The sequence below is a fragment of the Podarcis erhardii genome (genome assembly GCF_964252035.2).
Source record: "Podarcis erhardii genome assembly, chromosome: 9".
NCBI classification, from domain to species: Eukaryota; Metazoa; Chordata; class Lepidosauria; order Squamata; family Lacertidae; genus Podarcis; species Podarcis erhardii.
In genome coordinates, this window is record NC_138512.1 from 57915412 (window position 1) to 57931245 (window position 15834).

The 15834-nt window shown below is 43.3% G+C and overlaps 1 protein-coding gene across 2 annotated transcripts in view; it reads right to left on the reverse strand.

Annotated features, from left to right (window-relative positions):
* TET2 (tet methylcytosine dioxygenase 2) overlaps positions 1 to 6704 on the reverse strand; it is a 74244-nt gene extending 67540 nt beyond the window's left edge. For both annotated transcript variants that reach the window (XM_081876615.1, XM_081876614.1), the window contains exon 1: positions 6450 to 6704. The gene's annotated coding sequence lies outside the window, so the exon portion shown is untranslated. The remainder of the gene's footprint in view (positions 1 to 6449) is intronic.
* Positions 6705 to 15834: the final 9130 nt, after the last annotated feature.

Genomic DNA, 15834 nt, shown 5'->3' on the forward strand with positions numbered 1-15834 from the left:
GTGTTTTCCAGCATTGTTCAAAAGAACCACCAATTCTTTTCGAAACTTAGCAAGGGCTCAAGAGTGGAGAAAGGGGAGAAAGAGTGAGAAAGAAAACAAAGGAGAAAAACAGCACAGATGGAGCTAGCATTGATCTTGTACCAAAGCTGACCCAGTTGTGGCACTGGTCGTTGTTAAAAGGCTATGCTGCAGCAACGGCAGTTGTGAAGAATGCTTTGGAAACTCCAAAATGCCATCACATAGAATTCTTCTGGGTGGTGACAGACACAGTAAATCTAGACTGCCACTGCCCATAAAGACATAAGTGCTAACTTTCTGTATTGGATTAAATGTCTATCTAATCTAATCCACTTCTGACTGCTAGAGCTCTCAAGCAGATGCCCTGGGGAAGTTCACAAGCATGGTGTTCTGGGAACAGCCATTAGCCGTTCCTTATAATTTGGCCCCAGTATCTCGTAGTCAGCGATATTTTACCACTGGGCATGGCATAATATGCATATTTAGTTGGTATGTGCAATAGCTAATGATACATTTACCTTCCATGAATTAATCTAACACCAGGGCCCACCTTGCCACACACAGAGGCTTTCAAAAATACCTCCGGGTGCTTGAATTCCATGGAGAAGCTTTCAAGTTACATATCCAAGCTCAAAAGTGCCCTGGAGAAAACAGCCAGGTGTAAGTGAAATAAACATGGAGAATCTTCATCCCAGAGCAGCTATGAACCAACCAGGCCTTACAGATTTCCAGTTCCTAGAAGTTTAAGTTGCAATGGCTCTAATGTGGTGTCGTGGTTAAGAGTGGTGGACTCGTAATCTGGTGAACCAGGTTTGCGTCCCCGCTCCCCCACATGGAGCTGCTGGGTGACCTTGTCACACCTCTCTGAAGTCTCTCAGCCTCACTCAACTCACAGAGTGTTTGTTGTGGGGGAGGAAGGGAAAGGAGATTGTTAGCTGCTTTGAGACTCCTTCAGGTAGTGATAAAGTGGGATATCAAATCCAAACTCTTCTTCTTCTTCTTCTACTTGGTGACATGGCCATAACAATCTCTTTCAAGAAGATTGAAACAGAGTAGCCACTCTGCTTCTTGAATGTAACCAAACAACTTTGTAACCAAAGTGTTCATTACTGTAATGCCATTGACAATCCCTTAGGAAGTATAATCGTACTTTGGAAGTCGAACGGAATCCGTTCTGGGAGTCTGTTCAACTTCCAAAACGTTCACAAACCAAAGCACGGCTTCCGATTGGCTTCAGGAAGCTCCTGAAGCCAGTCAGAAGCCCCGTTGGACATTCGGGTTCCAAAAGAATGTTTGAAAACCAGAAGACTCACTTCCGGGTTTTGATCGTTCAGGGGCCGATTTTTTCGGGAGCCAAGGTGTCTTAGATCCAAGGTATGACTGTACAGTGAATACAACATGCATACAGCCCACATCTACATGGTGGGAAGTCACTAGCAGTATATTACATCCATGCTGCATCATCTGCATGAGCTTCCTATTGATTCCAGGCCCAAGTCAAGGTGACAGTTTTGACCTAGAGTCTCATGTATGGCTCAAGAGAATCATGCCTGCATCTTATCACGATCCTCGACTATAATGGGGAAAACTAAGTTTAGCAACCAAGTTTAGCATCTCACACAGAGATGAATTTTTAGCAACTGCTTCTCAGAAGTTGCTCAGCAAAGTCACAGTTTTTCTTTATCTAGCTGTTGGGGAGTGTGGGAAATATCTCTTTGAGTCTCATATCTGTTTACCTGCCCTTAAACAATTGACTAGCCCACAGATCTACTGACAGCAGCATACACACATTCCAATCCAAAAAATTCAGGTTCTGGTAAATCATAGAATCACAGAATTGTAGAACAAGAAAACTTATTTACATGGAACATGAAAAAAGATCTCTTTGCTCTCTTCAAAATCAGCAATATTGCCCTGAACAGAACGTTTTGCCAATAGTTATCTTATCCTTGCAGGGAATTAAAAAGTGAATGTACTCCCCATCACTTTAAGGATTCCATTTCCCCTTTGCGCATTTATTATCAAGAAAGAAATTATTTCTCAATCTTTCATTAGCAATGTGAATACTCTAGAGTTGGCATGGACAGTGAACATCCCATGGACGTTGGGGAAAGTTGTCGTTTTTTTAAGTAGTCAGTGGGTTTGATCCAGACTGGCAATGAAGTCCTACATGTGTCTATTCATGAGTAACCTTTAATTAGTTCAATGAGACTTGCTCTCAGGGTAATTGTGTTTAGGAACACAGTCTGTTAGCTGAACTTGAGTTCCACTGAAATCAGTGCGAAAAGTTAGCCATAGTTAAACCTCAGCAAGTTTAATAGAAATAAAGCACCACTAACTTATGGGTTGGTCCAGCCCATAAGGTTAAAACTGCACTGTACCAATCAAGTAGCATCCTAAGTAAAACAGCAATCCCAGCAGAACAAGCACTTAGGCAAGCTGCAACAAAATAGTGGTGTTTGCCACATCTACATTTATGAAACCTTGAGGACAGAGATGCTTTTGAGAAGGGCAACCAGTTTTAGTTGGTCCTGCAGGAATAATGTACTGATTTCGAATGGCAATTTCAGTGCTACACATTATTTTGAAACTCAAGACAATCACCATGACTCTAAACATGTTTGCTTAGAAGCAAGCCCCGCTGAGATTAGGATTGCAGCCACAGTCACTTCACATTGCCCTTTTGCCATTCAAAATTGAGTAACAATTGAACAACCATAACAATTTATCAGGGCACAACACTTTTGGCATAACAAAGTCTCAGAGTAGGAACCTCATTTCAAAAATGAGGTTTGTATATGCAGAACAATACAATAAGTGAAAGGTCCCAGAAGTAATAACAATAACATGCTTTATCTCTAGAAGGGCAACATTCTGATAAAGTTGTTCACTGTTTATTCTGATGATATGCAGTAACCTAGAACTCTTATCGCATCCACTAGGATGTTCAACAATGGAACTTTTAAAGAGAAAAAGTCATTCACTCTACAGTATATATTATGTATACATTTTGCTAAGCTAAAGGTTTTATCCTACAAGTTACACAAGTAAAGATTTAAGTACTTTTGAGGCAGGATCTAGATGCCCTTACCCTTACTAAGTACAAGATGCTACAGAATCTGTCAGAGAACATTGGTAATATATTTATGGTAAATGTAAAAGACCCCTAGATGGTTAAGCCCAGTCAAAGGCGATTATGGGGTTGCAGCGCTCATCTTGCTTTCAGGCCGAGGGATCCAGCGTTTGTCCACAGACAGCTTTCTAGGTTGTGTGGCCAGCATGACTAAACCGCTTCTGGCACAATGGAACACCATGACGGAAACCAGAGTGCACGGAAACACCGTTTACCCTCCTGCCGCAGCCATACCTATTTATCTACTTGCACTGGCGTGTTTTTGAACTGCTAGGTTGGCAGGAGCTGGGACAGAGCAATGGGAGCTCGCTCCATCACAGAGATTCGAACCGCTGACCTTCTGATCAGCAGGCCCAAGAGGCTCAGTGGTTTAGACCACAGCGCCACCTGCATCCTTTACCATATTTATGGACTACATGATGCGGCAAATGAACTTTATGAACTGTGCTGACTTGTTACCTGCTTTCCTAGAAACCAGTGTCATGCTGATGCTCAGTGCTCCTAAGCCGAGATACATTTGTGTGCACCAATATGCATGTAGCCCAAGACTGTAATTTGGGATAGAGACCAATTTCACTGACATGCAAAGAGAAGGATGAGCCCACTTCCATATTGTGAATGGAAGCTGTACTGGATCCCCAACCAATCTGTGTGTGGAGTTCCCAACTGAGAAAGAGAATCTGTGTGCAGAAGCTGCTTTCAAAGGTTAATCCCATCAGCAGTACTTGAGGATTTAATTTTTTTGTTTAAGCTTTTCAGAATATTGAATGTTCTTGACAAAACACCAAAGGCTCAGGTCATGATTATGGAAGAAAGTTTTCCCATTGCAGAGAGAGAGGTCTGGTAGGTGGATACTGTTTTGTTTAAAGAAAACAGCTATTTTCCACTGTACTTCATACGTGTGTCACTAACTTAAATAAAACAACAATTATTATCTGGGAACATATCAAGCAGCACATGAGAACAATGCATACTGCTATTTTTATTATTACTGAAAAATAATAGAACAATGTGAGGAAATATGAACTTCTTAAGCTTATACGAAAAAAATCAACCCTCCGCTGATGTAACCAGAAAAAGTCAACAAAGCACATTAACCTTTGAGGAGTAATGTGGGAGTTGTTGCTAACATCCCTTTTACTTCTCAAAGCAGACTGCAGCTTGGACACAAGCTAATTGAGTGAATTTGTTAACAGAGATAAGAGCAGCAAGAACTGACAAGGGAGTTTCAACAGGTTGGGGAGGTTGGTGTTTCTTAGTTTTTGTTTAAGACCAAGGCATGCATTGGGTATGGGGTTGTTTCTGCCTTCTGATCAAACCCCCACCCCAATAACTGAAGCCTGCTCATTATGCTTGACCATTAACACCCATCTGCTGAATTTGTTTTACAAATAAGCTCTGTTCTATTGGCTTTAGTTCTCAACTGAAAGTGCCATCATGGAATACACATGCAATTCCACAAATGACTGTAAGGCTATTGCTATTCCTCCTCTCCACCCCTCTTCCTGGAGTGTCAGCCTGCCATTAAAATGCAAATACAATGGCCTTATTAGCTAGCAAACAACCAACCACCCACTGACCTCCTTCTACAGAAGGAAGGCATCTTTTCCGTCATTGTTTAAAAAATGCATTTGTGAATATATAACAGCCAGACAAGTCCTATTCTACCACTGCTTACCATCTCATGGTATCAGGTTTTGTATTTGCATACTCACCATGGAGGGGAAAAACATATCTCAAAATGAGATCATCAGAGTGAACGTTTCAGTGGAAAGCTGCTAAGATCACATCAGCTCCTTCCATCCCCACCACAATCAGTTTACAAAGGCAAATTTTATATAAGGTGCAGCCAAGTACTGTTGCAGAAAGCATGCTAAGTGGCAAAAAAGAAACACTTCCAATTCGATTAAAGCTCCCATTACAGATCTAACATATGACCTATGGGAGTGATAGGAATTAGGTTTAATGCTAAATAATAAATACAAGAAGGCACAACGTTTTGCATTTGACTGGCACGTTCCTGGTAGATTATGGTTTTAGTAGCCTTGATCTCGTTAAATAGCAATTATTTTAAAAGGGCATAAGGAAGCTTCCCTCGTCGTCCTCCCACCCCCCGCCCACCACCCACATTGAGTAACTGGCTCTCATCACGGGATCCAGCAATTATGAAGCCAAGATAGCAAGCACAGAGAATGGCAAAGGTAGAGAAAATAAGCCGGGGAGCAAATGTCCTCTCCAATTCTCTCTTCCTTCCCCAGGATGGGGGGGGGGGGCTTCACTTTCCTTCTGCGCCCCTGACCTTGCCGTCCTGAAAAGTCCACAGACCCCCTCTCTCTTCCCCCCTCCCGCCCTCTCTCTTGGACTGCGCCTGCCTTTGTGTCTGCTTGTCACTCACCGGTAAACCAAATGAGAGCTGATTCATGAAAAGCACAAAGCCGGGGGAAAAAACACACTTTCACACATTAAAAATCTCGCACGCACGCACGCCTCTCTAACCCGCTGCGTCCAGGAAGAACGTCCCTGCCCTCTAACGCTGGGCACCTCTCAAGAAAGAGTTTGCTTTTGCCCAGAGATCACAAACCCTCTTCCACTTTATTGCTATTATTTTTTTAAATAAGGGCATATACTCTTAAAGTTTTGGTCACATAACCCAACCATCGATTTTTAAATTTTTTTTTGTAAAGCGACCCTCCGCAAACTTGCTTTCCCCAAGGCCACTTGGGAGTCTCTTTCCAGAATAAAGCCCGGACGCGATTAAGAACTCAGCACGTGTGTAAGCGAGAACACACGTTTAAAGGGCGGCTGCAACTGGGGGTGAGGGGTGCAGCGTGGAAGCGAAGAGGAGGAAAAAGAAGTGCAATTTTATAAGACAGAAAAAAACAAAACTTAAAGCAGATCGACTTCTCTGTCCAACAAACACAAAGGTGGCGGGGGGGGGGGAGGCTCACCCACCCCAAACCCAAGTAGCTAAAACAGCAAAGTTCACAAGGCGAAAGCTACACACATACAGGGGGAAATAGAAGGGGGAAGGAACCCCCAAAATAGCTTCGATTTTTTTTTCTATTTGTCAGCCATGTTGGCGAAGCTGCTGTAATTTTCTTTTCCATTTGGACCCGCGGAGAGTTTTGTGTGTGTGTGTGTGTGTGTGTGTGTGTGTTTCTTTCCCTAAAAGTCACACCAAGGAGCCCCACGGGCTACTAAAGGAGGTCAGAAAAGGAGAGCGTTTCGGAACAGCGGGGGAAAGGGAAAGAGAGACAGAGAGAGGGAAGAAGGAGAGAGAGAGAAGCGCGCCTCTGACCTCTTTCCAGCAGTCCCCTCCGCCTCGCCGAATCCAGCCGAAGCAATCTGCTCTCCCTGCTAACCAATCCTAAAAGGCAGCCATCTTGCTTCCTTCTGCTCCTTTACGAAAGCAGCCTAGCCTCCGTATCAATATTCATAAGGCCGTTTTGACGTCTGCTCCCTCCTCGCTCGGCGGAGCCCCAGCGTCGCTCCCAGCGGCGGACGTGACTGCCATCCGAACGAGGGCGGGAGAGGGGGAGGCGGCGGCGGCTGCTGCTGCTGCTGCTGCTTCGCTGTCTCCCCAACAGCGCCAGGGCGGGCGAGCGGGCTCGGGCCACTGGCTACTGGCAGAGACGCCAGCCTCTCCCCCTTTGGGGGTTTTCCCACACAAAGGCGTGGGAGACTTTTTACTGGGATATCTCCATTGGGTTGTTCTAACAGGGGAGCCGGATAGGAAAGGGTGGTGTTGTAACGCGCGTGGGGGGGGGCGTTGTTTGGTGGATTTTATTATTATTTTTTTATCACTTTTTCGGCTCTAAACCAGAAGGGCAGGAAATGCCAAAAAGCAGCCGCGTGTTTTTTGTGTGTGTTTGTGTGTTTCCCCAGCCCCCCCCCATCCGCCCTTTTCCTTGCTGCTGCACTGCAGCCCCAATAATGTGACACAGTTGCAGACAAAGGACTCAAAACAAGGAGCTGTCATTCTTCACAGATGTTGTTTCCTGGTTAGGGAGGGCGAGCGCGTGCTCGCGCGCACGCGCGCATCCCACTCCCGGGCCCTTTAAGCAGCAAGAGGCTGCTTCTCCGACAATGGCTCGCTTGCTTGCTTGCTTGCTTGGCAAGGCGAACTTCGGCTCGGGCGCAGGCCCCGCCCCTCGATTTGCATATTCAGCGCTCGCTCGGGCGCCATTGGCTGGAAGCGCGGGCTCGGCGGTGCTTTTTAAAGGGTTGCTGCGCCCAAGTTCTCCAAAGTCCGCGGGGTTTCTCTCGCCGCCGTCGCCGCCTCCTCCTCCTCCTCCAGTCCCACCTCCTGTTTACGCCGGGCATGTGAGCGCACGGGGAGCAGCACGTGGATGGCACCGATCAAGGTCGGAACTCTTTGGTGGTTTGTGTTTTGCTGCAGACAGAAGAATCCGTTGGCTCAGAGAGAGTCATGAGGGGATCAGCCCAGTCCTGTGGGATCAATGGGTCCGGGCACGTTTAACTGGACTGCATGTTGCAGCATATTCATTGAAAAACCACCCTGCGTTTTGTTTTTAAGAAGTTGTAAAACGAGAACAGACTGCCTTTTGTTGCACTTAAAAAGAAAAAGGAAAAAGGAGGAAAGAGAGAAAAGTTAATCCAAACCATTGGATCATTTTTGGAATCTCGTCAAGGTGTGGTCACAAATAAAAAGGATGGATATAGAATAATATCTTCCTAAACCATACTCGGAGTAAAGCTATTGCAATCCATAGGCTTAAGTTCCACCGAATGGAAATACAAGATAACATGGCAGACGTTGTACAATTGAAACATGTATTGCAAAGAAATACGCACAAGCATTAGATACAAAAGAGTAACACTGAAGCAGCACATGGAGATAGTTTGTTGCTTTGAAACTTGTTTTGCACATTTGTAGTGATACAGTTTGTGTTGATGAATTGTTTTCGTTTAAAGCATTTGTATTTTGCTGTAGAATATAACAGCAGGCAATAATAATAATAATAATATTTTTATTTATACCCCACCCACCTGGCTGGGTTTCCCCAGCCACTCTGGGCAGCTTATAGAATATAAAAAAAAAACAGCAGGTGGATGGTCATTCTTAACCATATTTCATAACCATACTGAATAGTTTTACATACCCGTATAATAATATGATTTATGATATGTAATAGGATGGTATATATTTTGATAATGGTTATTATTATGAACTAAGAAGAAGAACACACGAGGGTAGATTTTACAAAAGACACTGGGCTTCACCATTTTTCTATTGATTGTATAAACTAAGCTGACTCTAAAGGTGCAATCCTAAATCCACTTACCTGGGAATAAGCACCATTGAACACAATGATACAGTGGTTAAGAACTTAATTCGTTCTGGAGGTCCGTTCTTAAACTGAAACTGTTCTTAACCTGAAGCACCACTTTAGCTAATGGGGCCTCCTGCTGCTGCCGCACCACCGGAGCACGATTTCTGTTCTCATCCTGAAGCAAAGTTCTTAACCCGAGGTAATATTTCTGGGTTAGCAAAGTCTGTAACCTGAAGCGTCTGTAACCTGAAGCGTCTGTAACCCGAGGTACCACTGTACAAATTGTGCTCCGGTTGCATGGCAGCAGTGGGAGGCCCCATTAGCTAAAGTGGTGCTTCAGGTTAAGAACAGTTTCAGGTTAAGAACAGACCTCCGGAACGAATTAAGTACTTAACCCACTGTACTTCCTTTTGAACAGATGTGTATAGATAGGACTGCACTCTTCAGGCAGCAATCCCATGCACCAGAATCTGGTTTAAAGTTGCAACAGATCTAGGACCCATTCAGCAGCTGCATAAGCCTGGCAGAGGGTAAACAAGCTTTTAAAATAGCGTGTCATACCAGGTTGTCAGGTCATGATGTGAACTGAGGAGAATGGATTTAGGATCCAGCCGAAGTACCCCGTTTGTGGTCCTGCCTCTGCCACTCCCCCAGAATGCCCCTTTGGGGAATTTATATTAGCCTCAGCCCTGCCATCTTGGTTCAGCTGGCTGAGTCAGAATAAGGAAATTACACCTGCATAAAGGTAAAAAAGGTAAAGGACCCCTGGACGATTATGTCCAGCCAAAGGTGACTACAGTGGTACCTCACAAGACGAATGCCTCGTAAGATGAAAAACTCGCAAAATGAAAGAGTTTTTCGTTTTTTGAGTTGCTTCGCAAGACGGATTTCCCTATGGGCTTGCTTCGCAAGACGAAAACGTCTTGCAAGTTTATTTCCTTTGTCTTGCAAGTTTGTTTCCTTTTTCTTAAAACCGTGCATTCACTCTGAGGAGCAACTCATAGCCCGCGGTGTGGTAGCCTTTTTTGAGGTTTTTGAAGACTTTGGTGATTTTTGAAGCTTTTCCAAAGTCCGTGCTTCGCAAGACGAAAAAATTGCAAGACGAAAAAACTCGCGGAACGAATTAATTTCGTCTTGCGAGGCACCACTGTATAGGGTGTGGTGCTCATCTCACTTTCAGGTTGAGGGAGCCGGTGTTTGTCCACAGACAGCTTTCCGGGTCATGGGGCCAGTATGACTAAACTGCTACTGGCACACCTTCCCGTGCAGCGGTACCTATTTATTTACTTGCACTGGCATGCTTCTGAACTGCTGAGCCAGATTTGGGGAGTTAATGCTGGCTGATCCCAGCTGAGCTGGAAATCCTAAACTGCTCATCCCAGCAGATCTTACCATAGGATTGCCCTTTGAATGTGTGAACATAGGGAGCAAGTCTTTCTTTCACGAAACCCTCAGAATTCCCTGTTTAAGGAGGTCCATGTGACATTCATTCAGAATTGTTGCACATGGAGTCTTGTGAGTGGCTAAAAGGTGCAGAACCTCCTCCGTTCCTTTCTTTAGAAACTTTCAGAGACGTTGCATGATCACTTCCTCCTTTGGCAATTTATTCCACTGCCTGACTGTTCTTATAGTGTCTTGACAGGATTATCAAGACAATCTAGAACAGAGTGGTCCAATCTGCAGCTTGCAGGCTGCTTTTGGCAGACCTTGGCAACATTCAAGAAAATACATCTTAAAGCCTTAAAAAATTAAGTCTGATTACTTGAAATATCATTTAAATATATTAAATGTGTAGTTAATTATGCATATATTTAATTAACTATATTGTGTATATTAAATCATGTTAAATATATTGCCAACACTTTAATTTATGCTGTGGAAATATATTTCAGCATGTGGCTCATGGGATCTGTGTCAAAGTACTCCTGCAGTCCACTTAGTATGAAAAGTTGGATCACCCTGATCTAGAGCAACTTGGTTGCAAAAAAGTGCCGTTTTAACATGTTTTATCCAAATCTGCAAACTGTTACGGTATCCTCCATCCTTTAATCACTCTTTTCTCTAAACTACATATACTAAGTTCTTTCAGCTTTTTAAAAATAGGCCATGTGTGCCAACAGGCCATGGTGTTATGCATGTTTGCTTGAAAGTAAACCCCACTGAGATGGGGCAATGTGGATAGGATAGTACCCACACAGTTGTAATAAATGCTGGTTATGACACGGGTGGCACTGTGGGTTAAACCACAGAGCCTAGGACTTGCTGATCAGAAGGTCGGCGGTTCGAATCCCCACGACAGGGTGAGCTCCCGTTGCTCGGTCCCTGCTCCTGCCAACCTAGCAGTTCGAAAGCATGTAAAAGTGCAAGTAGATAAATAGGTGCCACTCCAGTGGGAAGGTAAATGGCGTTTTCGTGCGCTGCTCTGATTCGCCAGAAGTGGCTTAGTCATGCTAGCCACATGACCCGGAAGCTCCCTCGGCCAATAAAGCGAGATGAGCACCACAACCCCAGAGTCGACCACAACTGGACCTAATGGTCAGGGGTTTACCTTTATGACCCCTAAAACCCTATATGGCTTGGCTGCAGGCTACCTGAAAGATTATATCTCCTTATACAAACCTACTACGATCCTTCGGTGAGCATCTTTTCTTGGTCCCATCAACATCTGAGGCATAATTGGTGGTGACATGAGATATAGGCATTCTCTCTTACCACAACATATAGGAGGAAGCCTGATCAAAGAATATGGATTGGATCCATACTTATGCTACAGTCCTAATCCCAATTGTTGGGGAGTCAGCCCCACTGAATTCAGCAGAACTTACCTTTGAGTTGACATGGTTATTGCACCATTAGTCATACATATCACTAGGTCATTGAAATAAATGAGGTTTAACCATGACCAACTTGAGCACCATTGGTTTAAATGGGTCTACCTCACCTGGACTATAAACTTAAAGCAGTATGGTACCACCTTAAACAGTCACAACTTCCCCTAAAGAATCCTGGGAACTATAGCTTGTGGGTGCTGTGAGCTGATAGGAGACCCCCTATTCCCTTCACAGTGCTACAATTCCCAGAGTTCCCTGGGAAGTGGGCTTGATGGTTAAACCACCCTTATCATCTTACCACGTATATGCTTTGTCTGCAAAACTGGCACTGTTACAGGTGCCACATAATACCCTTTTCCTGGGATAAACCAATCTTTTAGTGTGGCAGCACCCACATTTTGGAACTCCTTGCTTATTGGCATCAGACTGGTGCCTTCCTTGTTCTTTTTTCAGTATCTACTCAAAGCATTCTTGTTAGGCAAGCCTATCCATACATGTAAAATGTTGACAAGTGTCTTAATCTGGTTTTCAGCTTCTTGTTGGTTTAAACTATTTTTTAGATGGTTGTTTCTGCTGCTGTTTTTTTTTTTTAAACCGATAATTTTATTGTAAACCACTTTGAAAGGTTTCTTATTTCATGTTACAACCCAACAGTATTTGCATTTTGTGGAATAAATATATAAAATAATGCGTTCACACGAGGTGGCTGCACAACTAACACTCTGCTATACTGTTCTTGCAGTGGATGGACAACAGTGCCATGTTTGAATAGGAAGCAACCTTGGTTTGCCTCTGCAGGGACTGTGGGCCACCTTAGTTTACTCAAAACACAGTGCCTATAGATGCATGGAACTAGGTTTCTATATTTACGCACGTTATGTTTAGTAAAACGATCCATAAGGTCACCTCCCTTTTTTCATTTCATCTTTTAAGCCTCTCCCTGCCCTGATCTGTGTCCTTCTATGTTATAACAGGTGGTTCTTGTCTGCCTGGAATCTTCTTTGGCTTTCGCCCAGCTTGGAAACAAGCCTAGACCCCTTCCTTGCCAATGTTCCCCCTCCTGTGCTATGACATATGCTGCTCTCTTTTTAAAAAAGAGAAGTGCTTCTTAGCCCCCACCAAAAGAAGCAGCTGCTGACCTGAGCAGCCTGAAGATCATAAAGAAAACATGTTTTCTTAGGAATACTTTGCATGCAGCTTACTTGATACCCCTTTCTCTTGTTATATAGCATAGCAAAAGAGACACACAAGCATGCTTTGTTCTCTGAGCTGCATGTAGTAAATGAGGACATTCTTGAAATGCTTACTTTTCTAGGTGTGGCATGGCTATTTTTGAGAAGCACTTCAGTATGCCCAACAAGAGATCTTATTTCTTAACAGCCTTGATAAAACCAAGAACAGCAGTTCGAACAAAGCAGCGGGATATCATTTCACCACAGAATGTAACCCTTGGCTACAAAATGTCTGCCTTATGTTTTTTTCTGAATTATCTTGGTCTCCAGGGCTGCTAATTGACACCATGGCTTTCAATTAACATATTTAAATTTATTTCCCACCCTATCCACAAGGGCTTGGGGCAGGTTACAGTATTACCTAAGTATTGTCATAAGGCTGTTACTAGGCCGAGATTCTTTATCCTTCCACCAGAACTTCAGTGATGGGCAAGGATTCCACCCCAAGTTCTTCTGTGACTGTGCAGACTGTATGCATCTTCTTGTGGTGTTGATGTGGGTTTATTGGAGGCTGTAGGCAATTCACAAACTTTAATTACCACAGCCCACCGTGCATAGAGGCTGCATGCTGTGGCACAGTGTGAATCGGGTCAAAATCATTTATAAGTTCAAATTTTGATCTTCCTTTTTTCAAACCATTTCGAAATGCTGAGGGAGTGAATGAAAATGTCCTTCCTGAAATGTATTTTAAGCACTTGAAATTTATGCTGAAAATGCTAAACCAGTAAAACTTCATGCACCTGCTCTCTGCCTGTCCATGACTGCCAAGGTGGTCTTTGCTAGGCAATGAAAAACATTGCCCAACAATGCAGTCTGGTGCATGTCTACTCATAAGCCCATCCCACTGAGCTCAATGGGATTTACTTCAAGATAAGTACATATAGAATTGCATCTTAAAATAAGAGACCAGACCAGTTTGCACACAAAACTTAATTGGCTAAGTGTAATTGGGCAAGATTTTAGAGGAAAACTTGTGGCTACTTTGCTCCTCATTTGGTCCTGCTGCAGCTGCGTTACCCAGAGCTAAGCTATGGTTTGTTTAGCATTGCGTCCAAATCTGGGCTCATGGTTTGTTGTGAACTTTAGCATAGGCTTGTTCTTAGCTTACCACTTGTGGTTTGTCTGAGGAATATAAACCATACATTTGGACATAACACTAAGCTAAATAGTGGCTTAGCTCTGGCTAGTGCAGTAGCAGGAAGAATAAAGTACAGAGCATTTTCCTCTGAGAAACCAACCACAGTCTCACTCATTTGCACTTAGCCATGGCTTGAGTTATGTTCAACCCTGCCACCGGGTCTTTTAGGTTAAACAAATTGACCATTTCTCACATGATCCCTGTCGACTTCTGAGCCACTTGCCTCACGGAGACCAACTCTTTGCTACGTCTTAAGCTCTCCTTAGAATCCAATAAATAATACTGCCAATTGTTTCGTTTCAATAAGTCTTGCTGCTGCTACATGATTTTTAGCTTAATGACTGCAATGATTGCTTTTGTATCTCGTATAATGTGCATTTTGTGCATGTTAAATCTATGGTATATTTCAAGATAAATAAATAGAAAATACTTGTAGCTATGTCATCAACGTTTCTGCATTAAATATCCATGCCCCTCTCCTCAAAACCACGCTTGAAACAGAAATGTAAATTAAAAATTCAGGTTTGACATCATTTTTTATAATCATATCAGGGAGCTTGTGTGTGTGTGTGTGTGTGTGTGTGAGAGAGAGAGAGAGAGAGAGAGAGAGAGAGAGAGAGACATAGTACGAAGGAGCAACCTGAAAGTTAGAAACACGTTTGTGTTTGATTTGTGCTTGAATTAAATTTCTTATTATGGGTTGCTGCAGACAATAAACTACCAAGGACAAACTTAGCTAATCAGCTATCTGGCTGCCTGTAGCAGCTACATATGCAGTGAAAATTTCACTACAGCTACACATCTCTAGATTTATTAAAAGAGCAGGTGACAGTAAAATTCTCATCATCATGTGCATGGATGCTACAAATGAATGTAGTTTTGTCTACACAGTGGTAAATTTTCCTATCAAGAATTATCATCCTATAAACTACTTAATTTAAAAACATTATGTGAATTAGGAAAACTACTTCCAGGATCTACTTCTGTTCTGGGAGTGATCTCCAGTTAATTTGCTTATATCTAGTAGCAATGACGTTTTCCTGGTATTACTCACCTAGTATTACTCATCTCTCAGAGCCCCTTTTGAATCAGACTAGAGTGGAAACCTGAAAATTTCCCTTCCAGGTTCCTATTGCTATTTCCTGGCAGTAAAAGCTACCTTGTAAACACAGTGCAAGGTAAAGCACAAAAGCTCTGAAATAATTCCAAGAGGGTACAGCTGCTGGGTACAGGGTTATAATTGTCCACTACTCCACTTTTTTGTATGGTTGTGGGAGATTTTGCAGTCAAAGCTAAAAATGCATGTCTAAGTCTATGCTAGTTAGTAAATGAAGGGGTTAAGGACCATAGAGCTGTAAATTTCTAGATAAGGCACTATTAGGTCACACCCCGTCACCTTCAGGGAGGGAGGAAGTAAGGCTTGTTTCCTTCTCCCTCCCCCCCCTCTCTCTCTCGTAACTCCCCAGCCCAGACTCCATGTTTGAAGATACTTTTTGTGTTTTGTACTCAAGAATAGGTTTTTACCTGCATTGTTCATGCTGTAGCATTAACTGATGAGTGAGTGAGCATTTAAACTTAAGTTTGTGGTCTATTCACTGTGAGAGAGGGGTAGAGGTGTGGGAAGCACATTATGATCGCTCAGTCATGGGATATTTAAAAGTCTAACAACCTATATTTCGTGTGTTTTGCAAACACTGCATATATTCCAGTTTTGGTGAGCGAAGCCCTGTGCTCTTTGAATTCAGGCAGTCATCCATATTTTTTTTTACTTTCCCACATATGTGGGACTTCAGGATTAATTGGCATTCCCCAGTTATTTCCTAACAAAGTACACATTACACAGGGCAGTAGGACTGATTCCAGTTCAGGGTTCCTCTGGCACCACATACATTGTGTCTTTTGGCCACATGCCCTCTTCTCCTTCCTAAACAGGAGAGCGACAAGGCAGGCTATCAAGAACACCAGGAACTGATATTGGATTCCTGGAGGCTACTGCAGCTTTAACGTGATGGTTAGCTTGATCCAGAAAAAGACTTCAGTGTGGTGATGTTGCCCCTTCGTGTGTCTCCAGCCCATTTCTTTGGCTACTGCTGACATTGCTGACCCTCTAATATTTATTCTTTGCATTTATTAGTTGCCTGTTAACCTCTAGACAATACACAACACAAATCAAAGTATAGAATAAATC